Genomic DNA, 23,697 nt, shown 5'->3' on the forward strand with positions numbered 1-23,697 from the left:
ATAGCTTGATAGTTTAAAAAGAAACATGAACATCAGGGAGAAATAGATCCCTTCAATGGCGTGTCATGTATTTCTGTGTCTTCCTGTGTCGGGGATGCTGTGGTGTTCAAAAGAGATCATTAAAATCATGTATTCTTTGAACTAAAATATTAAGGAATCATCCCACGCTTGCTTCTTAATGGCTCCCTGGTTCTTGAATACTGAATTTCACTTAATGAAGGTATATTAAGAGAAAGTCTTTTAGAGGTTAATAAAATACAATTTTAAAGAAAGATTGTCTAGATATTAGCGAGTTATTTGGTGTGCAGTGCCATGAGGTCTTGATAAGACTATGGGCAGCAGTATATTTTATGTTAGGTTGGCTGGGGGATACAGTTTGCATATTCTCTTGTGTTACCCAGATAATTTTTATATCTATTTATAATAGATATATCTTCTATATCTATTTAAAGTCAAATCTTTTTTTTCCGCTCCACAAAGTAGAGGTGATATAATATGACAAAAACATCTTGAAAAACTGAGATACCTTGAGGAAAGAAGTCAATGTTCCGAGATGATTTAGTGAAGAGCCAACCTGAAAAATCTCAAAAACCAAAATAAAATAACAAAATTTATGTAAAAGTTGGTCGGATAAAATATATGCTGCTGTACATGATATGACATGATGTCTCAGAATTCTCAGCAAGGAAAAAAAAGGGGGGTGAAAATAAGTGCGGTGAAAGTCTTAATAATTATTGAAGCTCAGTGGTGAGAATTTGGGAACTCACTACATCTCCACTCTTGCATATATTTTTAAAATTCATAATAAAAATGTTAGGAGTGATAAAATGGCCATAGACACATGCTAACAGTAATACATGGTAGAAGTTTAATGGTCCACAATAAGTTTTTTAAAAAGTTTTACATTATTTGGGGGAAAAATTATGTCATTGAGAAATTTATATCATTTGACAACATTTTTATTTTTAGGAAGTTTATATCATTGAGAAAAAATGAGATGCAATTCTGTAATCATTTTGAGCATTATGACTTTTCTCAGCAGATGAATTTTATCAGTGTAGGAGAAATTAAACTGGGAAAAGTCAGTATTTCTGGGAAGGCTCTCTAGGAGCAGATTTAAAATTTTATAAAAGGGGCACTATTAGTATAGGTCAGTTTAGAGACCCATGTGGGAGGAAGGAAATTAAAATGGAAACTAGTGAGGAACTAACCACAGAAAGGCATTTTCACTGTTCTCATTTTAAGCTTGTCACTTAATGATTTGCCACTGCACCCAGAAAAGCAGATGCTCTGCCCACAATGGCATGCGGCTTGTCGGGGATGAATTCTCTGAGTCTCACACTCCGCTGAGTTTCTGTAGAGGTTGAGGAAAACACAGGGAGCCTCCATAGCTTGAGACAGAGAGCAAACCAGCACCAGCTGCTGGGCGCAACCGGTCCTGGTCCCAAGGTGGGCTTCGATAACATGTCACAGTGCTTTTTGTGTGGCCCTCGTGAGCTCCTCCAAGGGCAGAGGCCTGCTTTCCATTGTTTTGTACGGTTCTACTTAGTGGTGAAGTAGGGTGGACAGGTGGACCAGAAAGTCTTCAGATTTCAAGCTTCTCTGATTATATAAGACAAAGAAAAATGGAAACGTTTGGATGCAAAATAGGTATGTCTGTGTGAAAGCGACTGCACATACAAATGTGTGTGCCTCTCCCTGTAAGAGAGGATGCATCCATATTGTGAGCCGTAGGCTGGCTGCCCACCAAGTAGCAGACTGCATGTAATCTGGCCTTTCTATTTCTTAAAGCTTTTAATATGAAGGAGTCTGGTCTTTCTCAAGAACTCCTCATTAAAGTATAAAACACTCTCCTGTAGTCTTGATGCTAAGAAAGTGCTCTCCTTCCATGAAGTCTATCACTATCTTATGGAAATCTCTCCCCCAGGAGGTCACTGAGCCCAGAGCTGCAGCTGTGTTTTAATAAGGGCTGGATAATTTTATGACCAATAACATTTGTCGTTACACATGCTACAAGAAGGTTAATCAAATCTCAGCCTTCAGGGCGTAATCTGGGTTCTCACGGGGATTTTCCTGCAGAATTCTGTGTTGGGCTGGGGAGGCCCACTTCTCTCCTCATACATTGTTGACCAGTGCACCACAACCCAGATTTGGTGCAGCAACTGTTACGCTTATTGTTACCAGAATGCTCCAGTATTGAACTAGGATGCGAAGCCTGAGTGACATGGCTTCAGGAGTCCGGCTTTCAGAGCTTTGTGCTTTCAGGCCAGTCTTTTATTTTTCATCTTGAAATTGCTGAGAGACTGGAACATTCGATCTATCTGTTTCATGTGCTTTGGGAAGCCAAAGTTTAAGGCAACTTGCAGACCTGAGATACCAAATATTTTTCCAGCATTTCTCTGTTGCTTAGGAAACCCATAAACTGGTTCAAACATCTCACTTGGGGAAATACTGAAGTGACATTTAACTCAGAAACAAACTGCCTTTGCTTTGCTAAGGAAAACAGCATCGCTGCCTGAAAGGGCAGCAGATCAAAATACAGAGGGCAGGAGGGAAGGAAGAGAGGGCTTTGGGAAGTTGGAATTTAGATGCCTGCAGCACAGACTTTGAGATGGTCAATGGTTTTTCTTTGGTTTAGATTTATAGCTAGAGCAAGATGTGACATTTCAGCCCATGCTGTAATGAGGGAGTAGAGGCCTCTTGTCATTTGGAAGGTACAGAGTGCCCACGAAATTGTCATCTTAAGCCTTGGTATTTAATGAAGCCAAAGGGATGGTGTAAGTAACCAGAAATACAGCGTAGCTATCGCTGGGTTCTAGACTCTGTTGGGGCTCGCTGAGGTCCTCTCTCTTGATTTGCTACAGATTATATCTGCAGCATGCTGCCTCTGCACACTGTCCAGGGCTTTTGCCCTGTGTCCTCACCATGATGGTGAGTTCTACATCCCACATCCTTTCTCATGTTAGATTTTCTGAACCCACTACAAGGCAGGTGTAAAGGGTATGACCCAGACCTTTCTGGTAATTACTAGTAGATGTGCGCACCCACACGCGTAGGTGTGTGTGTGTGTGTGTGTGTAGGTGAGATTGACGTGGGAGAAAGAGACAGAGAGATGATAGAGAAACTTGAAACCGTCCGGGAGGTGACTAGATTCCCAAGGACTCGCTGGCTGAGGCTGGAACCTGGTGGGTGGAGCCCAAGGCAAGGGGGCAAAGCTCTAGGGAGTGACTCTGTCTGCTTGTTAGCACTTTCCTGGACTTTAGCTGTAACTGTGGAAGTATCTGGAAATAAGTGGATGAAAACTAAAAAAACAAGGCTCTACAAAATCGTAGAATATACACCCAATCTCTAGGCATCTGTGCCAAGACAGAGAAAGTGGAAAATCAGAGTGGGCCTCACAGTAATGTGAGTATTCAGATTCACTGACTAGCTTCTTCAGCTTCCAGATCTGTCCCCAGGAACATTATGGGAATCGCAGAAGGAAGTTGGAGTGGGAAGGCGTCTTGGCCCCTGTCACCCCTCCTGTGCAGGGAAAGCAGGCGAAGTCATGTTCTCCAGTTGCTCCAAGCATAATCTTGTATTTTTCCCCAGCGAGTTTCAGCTCAGTTTGTGTCAGTTTATATGTACAAACGGGTTTTTAAAAGTTGTCCTCTGCAAAGGGAGCTGACATCTGCCACTCTCAGAAACTGGAAATGACAGACACCCTGAAGGGTGATAGGCTGTGAACTAATCGGCTGATTTTCCATCCAAAATAGAATCCACTCAGGCTCCACTGTTAACCAAACAGACAGCGTTGTCTAATCCATGCATTTAGTGGTGATTTCAGGTGACGAGGGGAAACAGACAAATGCGTTCCGATTGTCAACGCTGCTGTCCTCTCCAGTGTTTTTACCCGGGCTTCCCCCTTTCCAAGATTCAATATGGAGCCCAGTCCGCCTGACTCGGCTGCCAGTGTTGCTTTGTAATGAGACACTTGATGGTTGCAGATGCCTCATGTTTGTCACCTTTTGAGGCTCCTTTCATCTGATGGAGACACTTCATCTCTACACCGAGGAGAGGAAGAACCAAGCAGCAAGGCTTGGGAAAGGGATGACAGTGGAGTCAGGTTGAAGATAGCCGTTCCTGTTTTAGCCAGGCTTTTCAGGAAAGGGGCTGGACTTGGAACCAGGAAGCTGCGAGCGCGGGCAGCTTTAAGGCTTGGCTTCTCTCGCTCTCCCTCATTTTCTCTGACTCCATGTTCTTTCTCAGTGTCACCAAACCGCATTCCTTTGTTTCCCCGCAGTTCCTGATCCTCATTGCTTCAATGAGTACAAATCCACAGGGCCTGTCCAGCTTCCCTCCATGTCATGACCTGTGGTTCAGCTGCCTCCTTGAGGTATCCTAGTTTGTGTTCCTGGGGGTGGACATCTGGTTAAATCAGCTCATTGTTTTGTAGCAAGACACATCATGAGTTGTAGTGGCTGTCTTTGGATCATGTGCCCAAGCTTTCCCAGGCAGCTCAGCCTGGCTTCCCTGGTACAAAATGACTACACAGTCACTTTGAAGGGGGTGTGGCAGGAAGGCGCCCTGTCTGATAGCTCAAGTCCACTCCTCAGCATACGTTGAGCACATATGTCTGGCCCTGTGGCATCAAGGGTGATCAAAAGCTCTGAGTCTTTCATATTTCAAGCCTCACTTTCTCTTGCGTGTCCTACTTACGTTGCACAGAGAGAAGGAAAGCATCACCGTGGGCAGAAGTGAGCGAGAAATGGCAGTCAGCACATTGGGGTGATGGCCAGGATTGAAGGCATAAGAAACTGTAACCAGATTTGTATTTCTGACCCAAAATCCAGAGCACATTTTCTTCCTCTTCAGTCTTACTCTCTGACTATGAAATTGAGTGATGGAAAGATCCTTAAAAATGATGAAAAATCCTTATTAAAATCCAGCCTGTACAGCTTAGCTAGAACTTTTTCTGACCATGCTACCTAGGAGGCTGGCTCTGTCCCACTACCTTGGCAAGCAGGACACATATTTAAACACACATCTGTCATCTGTTTATTTCCCATTAATGTGTCTATGTCTAATCTTAATCTCACAGAAAACTTCTCAAAGGACCAGATCGTATGTGTGTCGTTCTCACCATCCCCACAGTTGATGTCCTATGAAAGGAAACAAAATGATCTCAGTGCTGGAAGAAGTTCCTTTAGGAAAAGCTTTATGTATTTGAAAAGTATTGCAACTCTAGAAGTTTGACAAAGTAAAATAATGCATGGTGTGCCCAGGACGGAAAATGTCTTGCTGCTGTAGGAACATGGCATTGAAAGCGCTGGCTCATATAAAGGGGAGCTCTGCACGGTGGAGCAAATGTGTCTCTACCCTGAGCGGCCTGGTACATGAGGACACTTCCAAAGGGGTGTCTAGGAAAGGGACCCAGAAAGTCACCCAGGGAATCTCTGCCTGGCTCCAGAGTGGGTGTGGGGAAGGCACAGATCAAATTTGAACCTAGCTGATGGTTCCCCGTGACCCTATTAAAAGGTCATTTTAAGAACCTGGGATTTCATCCAGGTATATGTTATTTCTGTCCCTTCAGTTTATATAGATTGTTTGGAAATCTCCATTAAAAGTTTCAGATGTAGCACTAAAAATCATCACGCAGTTAATACAGTTAAATGGCAAGAGTCATTTTCAGTTATTAAATTTATTTTATTTTCTGTATATTTTGACTCATTTAGGGAAGAAAGACAGTCACAAAAATACAACAAAGAAAAATAAACCTAGACAGTACCAGTACCTGACAATAGGAAGTATGGCAGAGGCACCCATGGCGTCTCAAAAAATGATCTTTTAAATATGTAGCTTAATGTTCCTAGCAACTCAACAAACTAAAACCATATTGAAAATGAACAAGTGACTCAAATAAGCTACAGCATGCCTCAGGCAACTCTGAGCTTCCCACTAGGTTGGGGTTAACCTCCATCACTCCTAACGTTTGTGAGACTAAATAACGTAGAAACAAAATTGTGAATTCTACACACACAATAAATGAGGAGCAACCCACACTTCTGGATTATTATGCCTCCTTTACAACTTGTGTTGCACCAGACAAAAGGGTGAGGGGAGAAGCCGCACTCCCTTAGATGAGAGGAGCTGCCAGCAGGTGGTTGGGACGCTCCTGGGCATTGCCTGGGCACCCTCTGCCCTTCCCTTTTACACTTCAGCTGTCAGCGTCTTGTGAAGAACCCGGTATTATAATTCCTATTCTGTGCCTTTGGTCACATCCCTGGCTACACCTTGGTTTCTTCATTTGTGAAAAAGAGAATCATTCTCAGCAGGCTGAAAAAACACTAGAAACTGCCATGCATTGGCCCCAGTGAATTTATTAACAAAATCTTTAAACTCCCACACGTTTTCCCCTAGCATATATAAGGCCAATAGAAAAGAAAGAAAGGCCTGTGATTTGAAGTGAAAAAGGATTTTTATATCACTCTCCTTTCCTAGGGAATGGTTGTTTTAAAGAGAGTTATTTTAAAAATTGTTATGAAGGGGGAAGGGAGAGTAGAAAGAGAAGGAAAATCAGAACAGTCCACCACTTGCCCCTTTCATGTCCCCAATACACAGGGAGTTGTGAGTCACAGAAGCAGCATCAGATTTGCTTTTAGAAACACTTAGAAAGTGACAGTGATGGCGGTGACTAGGGGCAGCAGCGTCCCATTGCATGACGCTAGGCTGAAGACCTTGGATGAGAGGATGAAAATAGCAATTTCATCTCCACCTTCTACCAAGGTGAAGCCGAGAAACATCACTAAATTGTCTTTCCATCAAAATTGCAAACGTTCTTAAAAAATAAGCATCGGTGGGTGGGTACTGAAGGAGATGTCCGGAGAGCGGTGCTTGTGGCGGGACCCCCCTCACAGGACTGAAACCTGACGAGAATGGGATGAGGGAAGGCTGGCAGTGGTCCCCACCTCGCAGAGCTGCCTTTGTTGCGAGGAGCACAAAGCCCACGCCTTCACTTTTCCTCCCTTTGGCTCTTTTTTGGCTGGTGTTGCATCTTATAAGTTGCAGTCTCCTCTCCTGTCCATAGTTTTTGCTGCACAGAAGGTTTCCCAATTTGCAAGCGTTTGCAGCATGGCTGGGCCCGGAGATAAAACAGAATGTGTATGTAGTACAGTATGCATTCAACTGATGCACAAGATTCTCTGCACCATATGTGCTAAGTAGTGTGCTTTTCACTTGACGTGCCACTGCCAGAATTGCCAGGAGCACATGAATAAGTGTAGGAGAGACGCCCTGTAAGTTCTCCCCACCTTGGGAGGAGACCTTGGCATTCAGCAGCCGCTGGCATTCTGGGCCCCCTTTCCAGTTGGTGCCTCACACTGTTTTCCATTTCCCACTGTTACACAGCTTACTCTCCTCCTCCTCCTCCCCCTCCTCCTATCTCCTTGACCATTCTTCCAGTCATTGTCAGGACAAGTGTGGAGTCCTGGTTGGACTTCTAGGAGGGAAAACGGGGTGGTGGTGGTGGTGCTAGTGCTCATGCTCATGAATTTAGCAGGACTGCGGTTAAAAACTCAGCAGCTACATAGGAATGATGCTACAGGAAAGTCAGCTGATGTGGTCTTTTCCCCACTGTACATTTATTATCCTTCACCTCCCACAAGGCATACTTGTGAATCATTTTTATAGGAAAATAGTATTGGTCTGAGTTTTGTAAGAGAACCCTCTAGTGCAGTGATGGTGAACCTTTTAGAGATTGTGTGCCAAACTGCAACCCAAAACCCACTTATTTATTGCAGAGTACCAACACTGCAATTAAACCTGAACACTGAGGTTTTAGTTTACAAAAAAGCAACATCTTTTGTCTGAAAAGAAAACCTCAATAGTGTATGTGCCTTAGACTTACCACTGCTGCTCTGCTGGGACATCTTTCATGATTAAAACAAAAAGCAGTGAGAGATATCAAAGAATTATTCTTTCTTTCTGCTCCCCTCTTCATGTCTCCTTGTATTCTTTTGCCTAAAAATACCTTTTCAGGGAACTTCTGCATAAGTTGGCTGTCTAGAATGTGAATCAGCGCTTTCTCTGACTTTACAAAAACTCTATGTTTATTTGTATTTCGGACCCAAAGATGCGAGTGAGTGCGCACCTCGGAATCTTTTCTTGAGTTTCACCATTTGTGTTGCCAGCGCTCTTGTATGCAACAAGATGTGGATAGCAAGTATTGGGCCTACTTTATTTTTTAAAAAACATTTTCCTTTTTTTATTTTAAAGAGAATAAAAACAGAACAAAGCAGATCAGAACAAAACAAGGCAAACAACACAGGCTATTTTGAAAAGAACTAGAGACACTATAGTAGCCATTGTTGATTTTCCTGTTGCCTAGTTTTGAAGGCCAGTAATTCTTTCATTCTTTTGTTTTGGTCAGTTTTATACTACTTTTTTTTAAATTCAGTGTACGTGAAGATATGGACAACTATTTTGGGGAGAACAGGGGACATTGTGGTAGCCACAGTTGATTTCCTGTTGTCTTGTCTTGAACCTTAGGCCTACTTTATAGAGGGGAAACAAAGTCACTGGGAAGGCCACATCCTTTCTCCTGTTCTTCAGATTCAGCCACCAGGCTGGGAGGGAGGGTTCTTCTACCCAAAGACCCCTGTGATGGAGTGTGTGGGACAGAGAGCAAACCTGGTCTATATTTGATGAAGAGTTACCTAAGTATAACAACGTTTTTCTAATCAAACCATTGTGAGTAAGTCAGTGTTTTCTCTTTGTTCACTGACTGAGTTTTTGTAGGCCTTCTTCTCCTGCATGGTAACAGCCTTTAGACCAACAGGGAGTTAGACAGCAGGCTATTGGTGCTTATCCCTTCATGCATGCTAAAGGAATCATAGTTCTTGACTGCATCCACAACCTTAAACAACACCTGGCTCTGTAGGTACCTGTGTGCTGCTCTTTTCTGACTGGTGAGTGTGGAGGATTGCATGACCGGAGAGACTTGGCTGAACTCTAGAGGTTCGGTTTTGCTCTTTGCTTCTTTGGGGTCTAGTGGAAGACCATGCTCATTTCAGGAGAAAGGCGGGGCTGTTGGGAGGGGGATGTTTCCCTGTTCCTGTGGAAATCTGGGGGGGCAGAAGGACAGCTGTGGTACTGGGTACTCCACAAACATTGCAGCGTCTTCTGAAAAGGTCAGCCAGGAAATGATGAGGACAGAGTTGAGTTGCCTGGTGACTTGACTGGCCCTCCATGGTGACCTGTTGGCATCTGATTAAAGAAAGCCAGGAACAGAACAAGAAGTTTCCTGCATTTTATATAATTTACTGTGGAATAGGAAAGGCTTCTTTCAGCCTAGGAGAGTAGCTTGGCTAAGGAGCGCTCTAGCCCTGTGCTTCGGATAACATCATCACTTTGTGATGGTAGAGATAGTCACATCCGAGCCTGACTCTCATTCATTCAGTAATTGGTTATTTTAACACAAGCTGTGACTGAGGAATATGATTACACACCTGTCAACCATATGATGGGAAAGAGAGCTGTCTGTGAGCCGAGGAACAGACCACATTCCACTCAGGTCTCTGTGGAGTCTTCTCCATCAAAGATGTCATTTTTCATTTTTACCCTGAAACAAGACAGACATTATTGCTACTGCCTTGTCTGTGTCATTTATAGGGATTGCTGCCACAGATGCTAATCTAAACTAATACAGTTTCATTTTGATTATGTATTTGTAGACATCGGGTCCTAGAGCACAGGAGAGCAGGATACAGCAGTAAGAAACAAATGAACATGAGCACTTCATGGTCCTGTAGAGCAGTTTCCTGTGCAAGGCGAACGGTGGGAGAACATAGAAATCGGGTGTTTCATACAACGAGGTCATTTCATCTTAAGATGAAATAAATTGATAAAATAAAAGAATGCCTTTTCAGGTTGCACAGATGATCAAGGGAGAGGAGTTCTCAAGTTCTCACTTGTGCAGAAGAAATTACCAGGCGATGATGAGTTGTATCTAAGGGTCGTAAGGAAGGAGTGATGTGACAGGAAGATGGATACATTAAAAGTAAATAGATAAAAACCAAAGCTCAAACTTGGCTTTGGAAGTGAATCCTAACCCAAATAAGGACCTAATAGAGGCTACAATGTTTAGTTAAAAAGAAAAGCCCTGATGCTTTCAAATAAGAACATATTTGCTAATTTGCACTTTGTGCAAAATGGTAAACCAGATACTCAGTTGTTGAGAAGTTCTTCCTCTCCTTTCCTTTTGCTTCCCCTCTGTTTCTTTGGTGAGTCTGTTTAGCTGAATTACAGTGTGTGTGCTCTACTACTTTTTATTTTAATTTTTTTTTATTTTAAAGAGAAAGAAGGCACAGGAAAATAAAAAAGCAAACAAACAAACAAAAAAAAACCAACAAAAGCCAAACAGTGACAACAACAGCAACAACACAACAGTGATACAGAATTTCAAAACAAGATGATAGGAATTTAACAGTGGTTGTTATATTGCGTATTGTTATCCTCAAAATAGTTGCTCAGACTATCAGATACAGGGATGCAAAATTGATCAAAATGGATTTCCCTTTGAGCAGTTTCTTTCCCTTTCACCACATCTACTATAACTTTTGGATCTTACTTTCAGTTTCTTACACTACTGAGACAATATGGTGTTTACACATGTGAACCTGATATATTTCACTTGTGAGTGTGGTCTTTAGTTGCATCCATTTGCCTATAAAAGCCTATAGTTTATCCTTTATAGCTGAGTAGTATTCTATTGTACAAAAGTACCAGATCTTTTTTATCCAGTCCTCAGTAGATGAACATTTGGTTTGTTTCTAAGATCTGGCTATTATAAATTATGCAGTTATATACATAGGTGCACGTATATTGCTGTGGTATGATGTTTTCAGTTCTTCTGGGAAAATACCCAGAAAGGGAATAGCTGGGTCCAATGAAACCTCTAATCCTAGTTTTTTGAGGAATCTCCATAGTGATTTCCACAGTGGTTTTGTGTGCTCTACTTTTGTTGAGTATGTAAATCTACAGTTGATGAAGGTGTACTGTGCTACTGAGTTAGGAACAAGTTAGTCACTGACAGATAAAGGAGGGAGATGACATGAATGCTAATCAAGGGAATTAACACTAAATCTTGCTTGAGTCGTGGGCAGAGGTGTAATGAATTCACCATTCCCCGTGGTGGAATTCACCTTACACCAGTATGCAAGAATCCTTGGCCGCTCACATGGCAGCTGCTAGGGGAATAATGTCTGTTTGCAGATGATGCCCAGGAATTGCCTAAGCAGCAAAGGGAAAAGGAACGCAGAAGGCTGCCTTACTTGCAGGAAGTACCATGGTTGGACAGATGGCAGAAGGGATAGAAGTGGCCATTAAGTGTGGGTTACGTGCAGATTGCGTAAGGGGTTAGGATTCTAGTCAGCGTTGTGTATATGCATTTCTGAAACTGCTCCAGCCTTCACCAGAGTTTTCTGAGTGGCATTTGCCTGTGGCTGCTGAGCATACTCTTCTAGCTGTGTGCAACTTAATTGTAGTCAAGACTTTGAAGGTAAGAAAAGATAGTGAATCCCTGTTGCCTTTCTGCCAGGTGAATTTTTCTCTCTAGGAAGGAAGGCAGATTTGTGAAATTTCAGTAGCTGTCATATATTGATTACATTTTTGCAAGGCCTTGTATGGAACATGTAAAGGATTGTCTCACTTAACTCTCACAAAAGATTTCTGAACTGTATTTTATTCTCCCATCTTACTGATGTTTATGCACTGCCCTGCCCCGTCAGTGGTGGTCCCAGGAATCAAACTCCAGTTGACGGGCGCCAAATGGCCTTCCTTATCCCTTTCTGTGCTGACGTTCCAAGCCGGGAGCTTGGCACTTAAGAATTTGCTCTCCTTGTTTCTCATTATCTCCTTATAATTTTTGTCAGCTTATGAGAGCACTTTTTACTCTTTGCTTTTTGCAGTTTAATTTACTTTTACAAAGCATAATCATTTAAAGACCAACATCTTAAAGAAGATAAATATATGATATTTGACCCTTTAAATTTTGTATGAGTAGTCCTTTATAAGGGACCATTTGATTTGTTGTTGTCACTGAACTTAAAATAATAAAATGTATTGAATTCGTAGGCTAAAAACAATTCATTGTAGGTGCTTAGTTACTCATTTGGCTACTATTGCTGGGCACATAGAAGATGCTTGATAAGTTATACATGATAAATGAATGAATGACTACCAAGGGAAAACATCATTATGTAAGTGTCCTTTCCCTCTCTGTCTGCTTTTTGTGGGGTCACAGTGCAGTGATATGAATGTAATGTAGTGGATTCTACAGTTTATGGAATTTCACAAAAATATTTTGTAACTCAAAGGTAAGGTCTGTCATCTCTTAAGGCAAATGAACAAAATTTCCTTGTTACACTAGGACACTTGAGTACTGTAAGTACTGCTTGTTTTTATTAATATGGAAGGTTAATATTAGTAATGATTGTATAGAGCGATAACTTGTATTCCTTTTTTACTGTTTTCCACATAAAACCATAGCAGTTTTCTGTTCCATGATTAGGCAAAAACTACGAAAACAGGTTTATGAGTCTAGGTAGTCCTGTGCCCTCGAAAACATGTCTTTCTCAAGGTACACAAGGAAAGATTTGCATTCTCACTGCCCTCTTGAAATACCTTCAATTTGTGGGCTGCACAAAAGAAATCAAAACAGAGTTCAAAACGAGTCCCCCCCCCCGCCCCCGGGTGATTGCGAGGGTGTCTTCTTCCCCATCTTTGGGGAGTTTCTTGCGCAGAGCTCCCCTGGCCTCGGCCCGTTTCCAGCTGCAGTCCCCACCCTCAGTTTCCTGCCATCTTGTTCAGGACAGATTGCTTGTACAGGCTGTTCCCTTCCATCCTGGCGGCCGAAGGTTCAGGTCTGCACAGCTGTTATCTCTGTTCTTGTTGCTTGGCTCCTTGAACCTAGATTTGTCCGCAGGCTTGGTGAGGCAGTGGCTGTCTCGACAGCCCGCATTTGAGCTGAGTTAGGAAGGGGGAAAGCCAGAGGGCAAAATTTCTCCTTCTCACAGGACCCATATGTGAACGTGAGCCACAGTGCCTCTGCCATCTAGTGATGTCTACATTTTTGTGGTTCCATGCCCCCAGACTTCCTGTGATGACTGTCTTTGTGTAGGGATAAAGAGTCCACAGCTGATCACAACACTTGCATTCAGAGCAGATTCTCCTTTTGAAAGCTCTTGAGCATTGGACAAGCTATTCAGCTTCTCTCCACTTCTGTTTCCACACTGGCAGTATGGAGACAATGTGGTAATAGAGATTTCATAAAGGCTTGGAGAACTTTAAAGAGCTGAGGTCTGTGAAGTGCTTTGCATGGTGTCTGGCACAGAAGAGTTGTGAAATCTCCGTAACCTAAGTGCTCTCAAAGTGACTTGTATATTGAGTACTCTTCCTTTGGGCCTGGAGACAGTTCCATTAGCAGGCATTGAGGTGGACTGGTGGGATCCAGTCTGTAGTCTGAGAGCCTGCCTGCCATATCTGGACCACTGGACAATTGAAACCAGAAAGATTGGCAGAGGGAGGAAGAGCAAACGAGGGGCCGGCTGCCTGCTCTACAGTGTAGAACATATCATAGTTGTCAGTTTATGCCAAGAAAAGATGTGAAAACTCTGGGCACTTTTTAATCTTCCTTTATCTGCACTTTGACCTCCAAAATATACCTCCTTCTAATGTAATAAAAATAACAGCAACAGTTGTAGTAGAGTGGCAGAGGACCAAGAATTGGCTAATGTTGCCATCTAGAAATATACTGATGCTTAGCTGCTGGCTTCCACAGGCCCATCTCTAAGCCCTAGTCAAATTCTGCTTAAATGATTATCCCTTTTAAACATGCACAGTCCCTCCCCTTATTACCTCCATTCATCATCGGCAGAATGGCTGGGATTTAAACTTAAGACTCCAGAGAATATCATTTGAGCAGAGGCCATTATTTATGAAGCTTTTTTACTGACATCTTTACATTTGGCTCCTCAAAGCAGCTGATTGGTCCTGGGTTTGGGAACAGGATAATTTATACTTTTTTCCTCTTTAAACCTGATGATGCCTCCGTTAACAGGTCAAGTGGCACATGGATTGTAATTGAAGCTGTCAGAAAAACCAGCCTGTTCAGAATCATATTTGGACTTCATGCTCTGAAAGACCCAGGGGCAAAGCCAATGGATGTGTCACCTCATCTTTCTCCTTTGCCTGTATCCACTGGCATAAATCACAGCATCACTGCATGTTGTATGGAACATTTGTGGGGATAACACCCAGTTAAAGTCAGGATTTTATCCCAGTCCTGGACTTTCTTCTTCCTGTTCATGCCTGATTTTAAATCTTAACAACCATTCTGTAATACTTACCATATTTCTTCCTAAAGAAATTTTATTTTTAAGACAAACTGTGCTTTGGACATAATTGTATGTTGCTGGTTATAAAACTGTCCCAGGCCAGAGGATGCAGAATGGGATAATCTCTTGGGATGGGTTAGAGTGAGGACCAGCATAGCAGGATTAAAGCCATATTTTTGGAGGACTTGCTCCAGCAAGGTAAAGGACACAGACCATAGGGCTCAAGACAGGGACAAAGGCAGGGTACAGATTGAGAGCTTTGAAGTTCTGAGGACCTGGGCTCAAAGCTGGAGCTGGTAGGGAGCCTACCGTAAGAGTGCAGGACTGAGGACAGCCTTGGGCGTCTGCAGGTGACCAGGGATGAGGTGGACTTGAGACAGGTTAGGAACCATCCATAAGGGATGCTGGCAACTGATTCATATCCAGACTCTGATGATGGCATTTCTGTTATTAAGTTGGCTGAGTTGATGAGCCCTCAGTACAGAAATAGTTGTAATATTATGTCTCTGACCAGTATTGCTGCTAGTTCAGAAGTTATAATCCTTGATCTCAGAATGAGAAACTAATTCAAAGACACCATTTGTTTCATTTGGGGACTTGTAGATATCCATGACCATCCTCATCAGGGTATGCCTATTGAGTTGTTTCTTCCCGAAGAGGTGAGAAATATGCAGTGATTCATCCATATTCTTTCACATTTTCCCAGGGTCTGTCTCCTCTTTACCAAGACCTGAGTGTGTGTGTGATGCGATAGGCCACCATGAGGGAGGGATGTGTTCTCTGGGTGGGACATAGAGCAAGCTAGCTTGCCCAGGACACTGACCTTAGCCTCTTGGGTTGCATTCCCACCAGCTGAGCTAATCAACCGCTGGCCTGCTCGGGACGCATTACTGTATTTCTGTCTCCAAATAGTAGAGGGTGTTGTGCCTTGAGCAGAGGATTTCAAGTGGTCCTTAGCTCTCTGAACATCCCTTGCCCCCCAACTTAAACAGTCACTACAGGCAAGGTCTGTTCCTCGGCAGGGCAAGTCCAGGGACATCATTTCACTAATGGGAATCCATTGGTCTGATGAACTGCACCATGTTAACCAAAGTCACAGTCACAGTCTGCTCTTATGTATCAGAGTACCATGAATGAGTGAGGTTAGAGATCATAGTTGCCCTTTGTAGTCTGTGTAGCATCAACCACTGTATTAAAAGTAATCCATAATATGAATGATGATTTTAGAAATTCACAGAGGCAGTGCTAAAGGATTTGAACAGTCGAGTTAGTACTAGAGATAGATGTACCTTTTCTGGAATTGAGGGCCCTCGGCATCATAATCAGTGATCAGCAGGCTATTTTAAAAGCCAGAGCAAAGAAGTTAGTGTAAGGCTTAATTTTGTGGGTTCTGAAGTTCCCTTTCCCTCCGCTCCTGTGCTGGGTACCTGCTGTCTGGAGCTGTGCTGCCTTTTCTGAGGCTCTGCGTACCCTTCACCCTTCTGTTACGTGAGCCACTGAAGTCCCTCCTTTCCTAAGATCACTGATGTATTCAGTCTAGGAATGCAGAATCGAAGAATTAGGAATATCTCCTTTAGTTAACAATATATATTTTAAATTTAATGACACCAGTATTTCCAAGTCATTGCACATTGATTTTCTTTTGTCCCTAGCTAGGAGTAGTAAAATCACAGGGGTATAGTGGCATGACTTTGTAGAAACTAGGTAACTACTGCGTACCTGGCTTCTCATAGGCTGGAGATAAGAATAGTATCTGCCTCATAAATTGTTTCAGGGTGTGTGTGCGTGTGTATAGGAATGCACATTAAATGTGTTAATATATTTCAGGTACTTAGAATGGTGCCTGCTGCATACATTGAGAGCAGTAGAAATGGTAGCCATTACTATTAATTCTGATACTATCCAGAGCAGTCTCTTAATCTGGTTAGTAGTGTGTTTCCTGATTCTGTTTGAGGCCAGGCTATTTCTAGGGGAGACAACCCTCCTCTGTATGCTTGTATCCTTCTTGAACCTTGCAGATGGGGTCCTGGAAACCCCTTGCAGCCTTCCTCTGTTTCACATTTTCTCTGATTTTTCAGGTCCATCATGAGGGCTGCATGTAAAGATATGAGACCAGCCCCTTCTGCCTAGGGATTTCAAGAACAGAGATAAAAGGACTAACTGAAATGTCTAGATTAGACCAATTATTTAAGCATTCTACGGGTGCCTGCCGCTGGTGTTTTCCTGCCTTTTGTTTCCCCTCACAGGTCTCTGGATAATAGATGCAAATGAATTGTGAAAAAGCCAAAAGGCAGGCTGGGGCGGAGGACAGAAGTGGGGGATGGGGAGCAATCAAGGAGCTAGGATAATCCGGTGTGGATTAAGGGTCCTGGGATAATCAGGCGGCAGGGTGTGACGGGGGTGTGGCTCCAAAGATGAGGGTAAAACAGAAAGGAGCTGTCTGCCCCAGCTGCTGGGCCTTACCTGTGGAAACTTTAAAATAACAGTTCCTACCAAACAAAGGCATTCGAGGGACCTAACAAAGGCAGTGCAGGATAAATGCAGAAGGCTCTCCTGCCCAATAGAGGAAAAATAAGATTCTAAAATACAAAGTAAGAGCAGGGATTTTTCAGAACTACTGTACTTAGAAACTGCTCTGATGATCCCAGACACCCTTGTAAATGTGCTGGGACGAGCGTGAGCTATTTCAGTCCAGGTGGCAGCTGTATTTGTGGAAGCCATTGCCATAACTGTTGTGCAATCCATTAGGGCCCCTGAGTGAGGGCAGCCATTAATCAGGCCTGGCGTCAGCCTCACGTGCACGCAGCTCTGAGCACTCTGACCTGACATCTTTAAGGAGATGCTCACAGAAGCCATAAACATGATTCAGTTCCCGTTATCTTCATGTTGCATATTTGTTACCGTTACTCTTTGAAGACTCCAAATTGGATATTAAAAATTTATGATATATATAAAGGTTTGCATGGAGTGAAAAAAAATAGCTGCAGCAAATAAGTTCTTCTCATCCATCAGAGGATGTAAGCTGTCAGAGAGGTGCCTGGAGAGGTGTGGAGGAAGCCTGCCTGCTTATTGAAGACAGGAAGCTGTTAGAAGAACTTTGCTGGGGAAACAATGTTTTTATCAGTCTACCTGCTAAATGGTAATTTAAATACATTTTGTTAAAAGAACATGTAAAATCATACCATTTTAAGAATCCTCACAGACCATCTACTACAAGCAGAAGATAGGCAAGGGGTCTTGTTGCAGATTAGTGGTAATGTGAGTTGAGCAGGTGCCTGGCTTCCAAGATTGATATTTTCAGGGTCCTGGAGATTCTCCAGATCTGGGAACCTGCTGCCAGGTAGGAGTCTGTTCAGCAGAAGGTTCTGTGTGGGAGCTGTGTATATTCAGAGTTGTGTCCACACTACTTTCTACAGTTTCTGCAGTGACTTTATGCTTCATAGAAATAACTCAGTACACAGATATCCACTTGTAGAGCTAGGCCATTCAGAGTGGAGAAAAAACACTTCTGGGCCCTGGCTGAAGGCACTGGAAAGGTTAATGAATCCATTCAACATTTCTTTGCAGGATGGGTCATTAGTCATGGCTGGAGTTTCCATTCTGGTAAGACACAGGTCGTAGTCAAGATGAGTTAACCAGCAGAACCAGACTCACCTGGGATACTGGGAAAAGAGAGGTCAGGAAGAGGGAACATCACACAGGGTTGGTTAATCGAATCTAGAAAAGGTTTTATGGCATTGAAAATTTGTTAGGAAAGACCAGAAAATAAGTCGAGGGATCAGGTGAACGAGAAGCACGTGGGCAGAATGATTGTTGGCTAATACCAAACTGAATGCAAGATCTTCAGTGAGGTTACTATCCTAGCTTCTAGCTAGGCAGGAGGTTGAGTGTTGTTGGGCAGGACAGAGTACGTGCCGTCGTCGGTGAAGGTCTGCTGTGGGACAGGTGTGGACAGAGCAGGTGAGCAGGACCCTACTGAGCCTCAGGTGTGGAGAGAACCACTGTGGCTCGGGGGCCTGGAGTGCAAGGCAGAATGTCCAGTGTCGGGGGTTAAGGCTGGGAGCCCATTCATCTATCTATTCACTCACTCATTCATTCATTCACTGAGTCCTCTTAACATGCCAGAGACTACACCAGGCTCTGGACATTCCCGCTGAGCAAGACAAAATCTTTAAAAAAAGAAGGACAAAACACACCATCTGTATATTGAACGACCTGACCGATTCATAGGAGGCAGTTACTGAAGGTTTCATAGTCATACAATGCGTCAATGAAATAGAAATACGTTCAGGGTCACAGGGTGCTGCGCTCAGGTTAGGACCAAGGAAGCGTTCACTAGGGCTTCCTTAAGAAGCTGCTGTCCGAATTGAGGCTTCCTGGGTGTACGAGAATTTGCCAGAAGTAAGCAGGAGAGGTGGAACATATTTTAGCACAGAAAATTGGATAAAGGACAGGAAGGCCAGCTGAAGGGAGCCGTGAATTCGGTCATGAGGGACTGGGCTGTAACGCCAAGGGAAGGCAAAGCTTCTCCTCAGACACCGGGTGACCTGTAAACTCTGCAGGTGTTTGCAACATGCTGAAAGCTTCTGTGTGATAACGCTTGTTTATTACTCTCTGAGCCTTCTCAAGAGAATCTGAGAAGCTCTACAGATGGAATATCAGGAAAGGAAATGCCAAAGATTTTTTGAAGTGATGCCCCATTCTTTTACCTTGAATTTTGAAAAGAAATTTTAATACTTCTGGTTCTATACATTAGTTATTGTATTAGTTGCATTCATATCTCTGGAACAAAATACCCAACATCTGCAACTTAAAGAGGAGAGGTTTATTTTTGCTCACAAGGTTCAGCCTACTAGCAGCTGACTCCAAGCTAGACACAGGATGGTAGAGGGGAACGGTGGAGAAAAAGGGAGCTCTGCTCATGACAGCCAGAAAGCAGGAAGAGAGGAGAGGAGCTGTGACCAGAATACAAGCCACTCGCTGAGACCCATCTCTACCCAGGCTTCACCTCCCAACAGGACTCAGCAGCCAATGAACCCACCAATGAGTATTGTTCCCTCATGGTCCAATTACCTGCCAGAAAACATATCTTTCAACATCTGAGACTTTGAGGGGGCATTTGTGTTTAAGCCATAACATTGTTATAAGACATAAAATTAATATTTTCTTTTTTCTTCCATAACCCTCCATCTGTAAACCTATTTCCACAAATCCGAGATGCACAGTATTTGATGTTCCCAACTCTGGTAATGATATTATTTGTGTGGACTGACATGAGCTACACGTGCTCATTGGAAGAATCCAGAACCTCTTCAGCCTCCTTAACCCAGCTCTGATTCCAGGCAAAACTTTTGGTTGTTTTCAAAAGAAAGCCTGAAATCAGAGTGGCATGGATATGAACTCCCATTCATCACAGGGAGGCATAACTCTGAGGGATCATTATCTTTCCACTTACATGGCAACCACGTTAGCCTTTCAGCTGAAATGAGGTACTTCTTTGGAGCAGGCAAATGGATCTATTTCTAGAGTGAATCACCTATTCTAAAGAGTTCTCTAGAGGAGAAGCTATCTTGCTTGAATATGTACCTAGCATCAAAACTTTGGCTTAAAGGAAGAAATGAATTCTTTGAAGGCAAGCTAGAGTTGGCTGTAAGAATCAAAATAAAAGAAGTGTTGATTCACAGACAGAGAGATGAATACCACACAGAAAGCTTTGAAGCAGAGAGATGATTAGCTGAAGTTACTCACAAGCTAATCTTGATTTAAATGTTAGGCATATGAAAATGGATACATGACTGTCAGCAAAATGGGAAAGTCCCCTTGTGATTTTATTAATAGATTTTTGTTTCTGTTATGCAAAAAGTGAAGTTTTCTTAGAACAATAGAGGTCAAAAATATACCTGTGACCTGACAATCACATACATCATTACACACTTGTATAGTAAAATGCCAAAAAAAATTTTTTTTCCTCACATTTGCATTTCCTAGTACTGGCCTAAATATCAAGCACATTAGTCAGAATAAAGCTGTTGGGAATAAGACACATGGAGAGCGTTAGTTCATCATGAAATGTTGACGTTCTTTCTTTTAGTACTTGTCACTCCAGAACAAAGTCAAACATCAGCCCAGTTCTCTGGGCTCCAGCGAGTGCCAGGAGCTGCCAGTGGGGTGGTCCACTCCAGGCAGGCAATTAGACAATGCATTGTCTGCAGAGAATTAAAGAACAATAATAAAACCAGCTGAAAGTTGGTCTGCCTTATGTTATTACCAGGAGGGGTGGTTCTGTGCAATTTCAGGGTTCCCATCCTCCTCCCTGCAAGGGTAGCTGGCTCCCCCCACCCTTCCCACCACTCCTTGTGTTAAGTCCTTGTCTGGCGCCCCAAGTAGGGCAGATGTAGAATAAGGCACTGGCTTTAACATGTGATAAACGTGTTCTGCAGGGAGGAGATCTGTATGGAGTCTGTCTCACACTGCCACACTGCTGGTAAATGGCAGGAGAGTTGATCCTGTGAGAGCAGAGAGTAGTGGGCGACCACCCTGCCCTCCCCAAGCTGCAGTCTTGAAGAGGAGGCAGAAATCATATCCGTAGTCACAGGATTGCAGCTGAGTCAATCTGGGACAGAGTGGAGATCTTGGCCTTGGCTAGAGGGTTCAAGAGGCCTTTGGGAAGAAGTGGTACCAGAGCTTTTCAACTATATTTGTCATACTGGAAACTCAAAAGCAAACAAACAAATGGGAAGTTTGGCCTGCAAACTGCTGGCAGTATAATCCCTTGAGTCTCAGGAGCCACGTCCTGTATCCTCAGGTTGTAGTGGTACACGCCAGTGGGCGTGGGACCAAGGTGGAGACCCTTATGCCAACCATGCCAAGGGGGACACCTGTGATATGCTTTCTTTAGATTTGTCATTCCCAGACCTGTTGATACATTCCAGTCACCTGAGAGCTTTTAAAGATTGTATAGAAAAAAGGAAAATACATCTTTGTCCAGGCCCCATCCTAGACTAATTAAATCAGAATGCTGGAAAGGTGCTGGCAGTGAGGAAGGTATCAGGCATCAGTATGTTTAACAAAGAACATGCTAGATGACTTTACTATGGAGTCAGGGTAGAGAATTAGGTGAATGCACTAAATTCCACCTAGTCCCACAATAATGATTTAATGTTTCACATTAGAAAACTTGAGAGTGTGAATGGAATTGCTTGGGTGAGGGGTGTCAGTGTTGCTGTGTTCACACAGGCACATGCATGTGAGAGTGCTGGTTCTGGGGCTCCTTGGCTTCCTGGACTTTCTGTTTCTGGTGGGAACATAGAAAATGCCTGGAATCAAGCAGGATGTCAGCGGGCCCCAGGTAGTGGGTGCTCAGTGCAGAGGACGACACAATGGCTCAGGAAAGAGGCAAGCTTCTGGCGTTTTCTCTCCACATCCCCAGCTTTTTAGTCCTCCTTTCTCTCCTGCTGCTTCGTGTAGCCTTATAAGTTATGAGGCTTCATGTGAAATTTGTACTTCCTTTGGAGAAGCACATTCAAATCTTAGCTAATGGGATATTTTTCTTTTGGACTTTTAACACATAAAAACATTGGTTGTGGGGCTGGGGATTTAGCTCAGAGATATAAGCGCCTGCCTTGTAAGCACACAGTCATGAGTTCGATCCCCGGTACCAAAAAAAAAAAAATTTGATTGTGAGCACCTTACATGTAAGTGGGATGAAAGTATTTTTGCCACTAATGTTGAAAATATCTTAGGCATCTGGTGTGTATGAATGTGTATACATAGTATATGCGTAATAAACATATTCTACCTTATGAATATTTATACACAAGATACATATATATTGAATATAGACATACATATGTAAATAGTAGCCCTTGTAAACTATATGCAAATTTGTGTTTCCAAGCATATGTATCTTGGTGCACCAGGAGTATAATAAATCTACTAAGTTTAGCATATTTTGAAGTGGCATTTTCCACAGAGTTATTTATGATAGGGTCTAGTTATTCTCTATATATGGGCTTTTTCTATCACTTAAACGTTTGTTAAGTACTAACTTAAAGTAAGTCACAGGACATGGCAGAGTTGGAAAGATGAGGTAAGCTGAGTGGTGGCACATGCCTGTAATCCCAGCATTTCGTAGGCTAAGGCAGGAGAGTTGCTGTGAGTTTGAGACTAGCCTGTGCTACATAGTGAACTGAAGCCCAGCCTGAATTACATCACAAAACCCTGTTTCAAAAAACCAAAAGAAAAAAGAGAAACAAATGAAATAGACATGGTCCCTTCTTTTAAGAGACTTACACCTTACACAGTGGCTTAAAACATTGCTACAAAGAATCTAACATTATCATTGCTATTGACATTTTATGACTTTCTTAGTCTGCCTTTTGTTTCTATGCTCCACTTCTGCCTGGACTAGTTCAGGTTTAAGATGGGTTCTCCAGTACGCTAGGTTAACTTACAGCCGGACGTGGCTGTGGAGCGGTCCTGATGCCCTGGGAAGGAACATCCCTGGTTCAGTTGCCTGGACGGCCACTGGCCATGAGCAGCACTCCTTTCTTTTCTGTCACTATAGCCAGCCCTATGATGACATTTTTAGTTCACTCTGATTTAGTAGAGGGGAAGGTACAATAAAAAGGCACTAAATCCCAGATATGTCCATAAATCTCACAAATAAAACCAAAAATACCGATCTCTTCTCCCCACAGACTTCTTGTAACTCGACTATTACTGTCATTTCACTTCCAAGTTCTGTCCAGTTCTCTCCCTGTGACGCGGAGCAGAAATCGTGATTAAAAACAAACGCAGTACATTCTCAAACGGTCAAAATATGGACTCCTCCCTAAAATGACAGGACCCAGATCAGCCCAGGAGCTTTGATTGACACTGGTCAGGGCAAATGTCACCCCGTTACAGCAGAAACAGCACATACGCATCATCATCGCTGCGCACGGCGGTGTGTTCATTGTTTTCGCCCGCTTCGATACATACATCACAACAGGTAGTTCTCGGCTGTTCCCTTGGTGCCAGACATACATTTTATCTCAGGAGACAGCAGACAGAACTACCTGCTGCTTCCTGTGCGGCTCTCCCTGTGCTTCTCTCCTTTTTCCTACTTCACTGGTGCTTTTAAAAATCAGCTGGAAGGGAGCCAGGAGCTCATCATTTTAATGCAGTGCAAAATGGAATATGCATAATTATATGCAAGCCATATGTGAGGGAGACAGCTCAGCTGTGAATTTCAGGAGGCCAGGAAAGGGAGAGCAGTAGTTAGGGCTAGGATGGGCTGAGAGCAGTGCAGAGGGCACGTGCCACCCAGATGGACAGTCTAAGG

General features: G+C 43.1%; 1 protein-coding gene across 3 annotated transcripts in view; it reads left to right on the forward strand.

The window, feature by feature from the left end:
* The window catches only part of Sobp (sine oculis binding protein homolog), a 151,703-nt gene that overhangs the window by 61,776 nt on the left and 66,230 nt on the right, over positions 1-23,697 (forward strand). The gene's annotated exons all lie outside the window — the stretch shown is intronic.

The sequence above is a fragment of the Cavia porcellus genome, unplaced genomic scaffold (assembly GCF_034190915.1).
Source record: "Cavia porcellus strain 051 isolate PalLab524CR breed Dunkin Hartley unplaced genomic scaffold, mCavPor4.1 scaffold_7, whole genome shotgun sequence".
In the NCBI taxonomy this organism is placed as follows: Eukaryota; Metazoa; Chordata; class Mammalia; order Rodentia; family Caviidae; genus Cavia; species Cavia porcellus.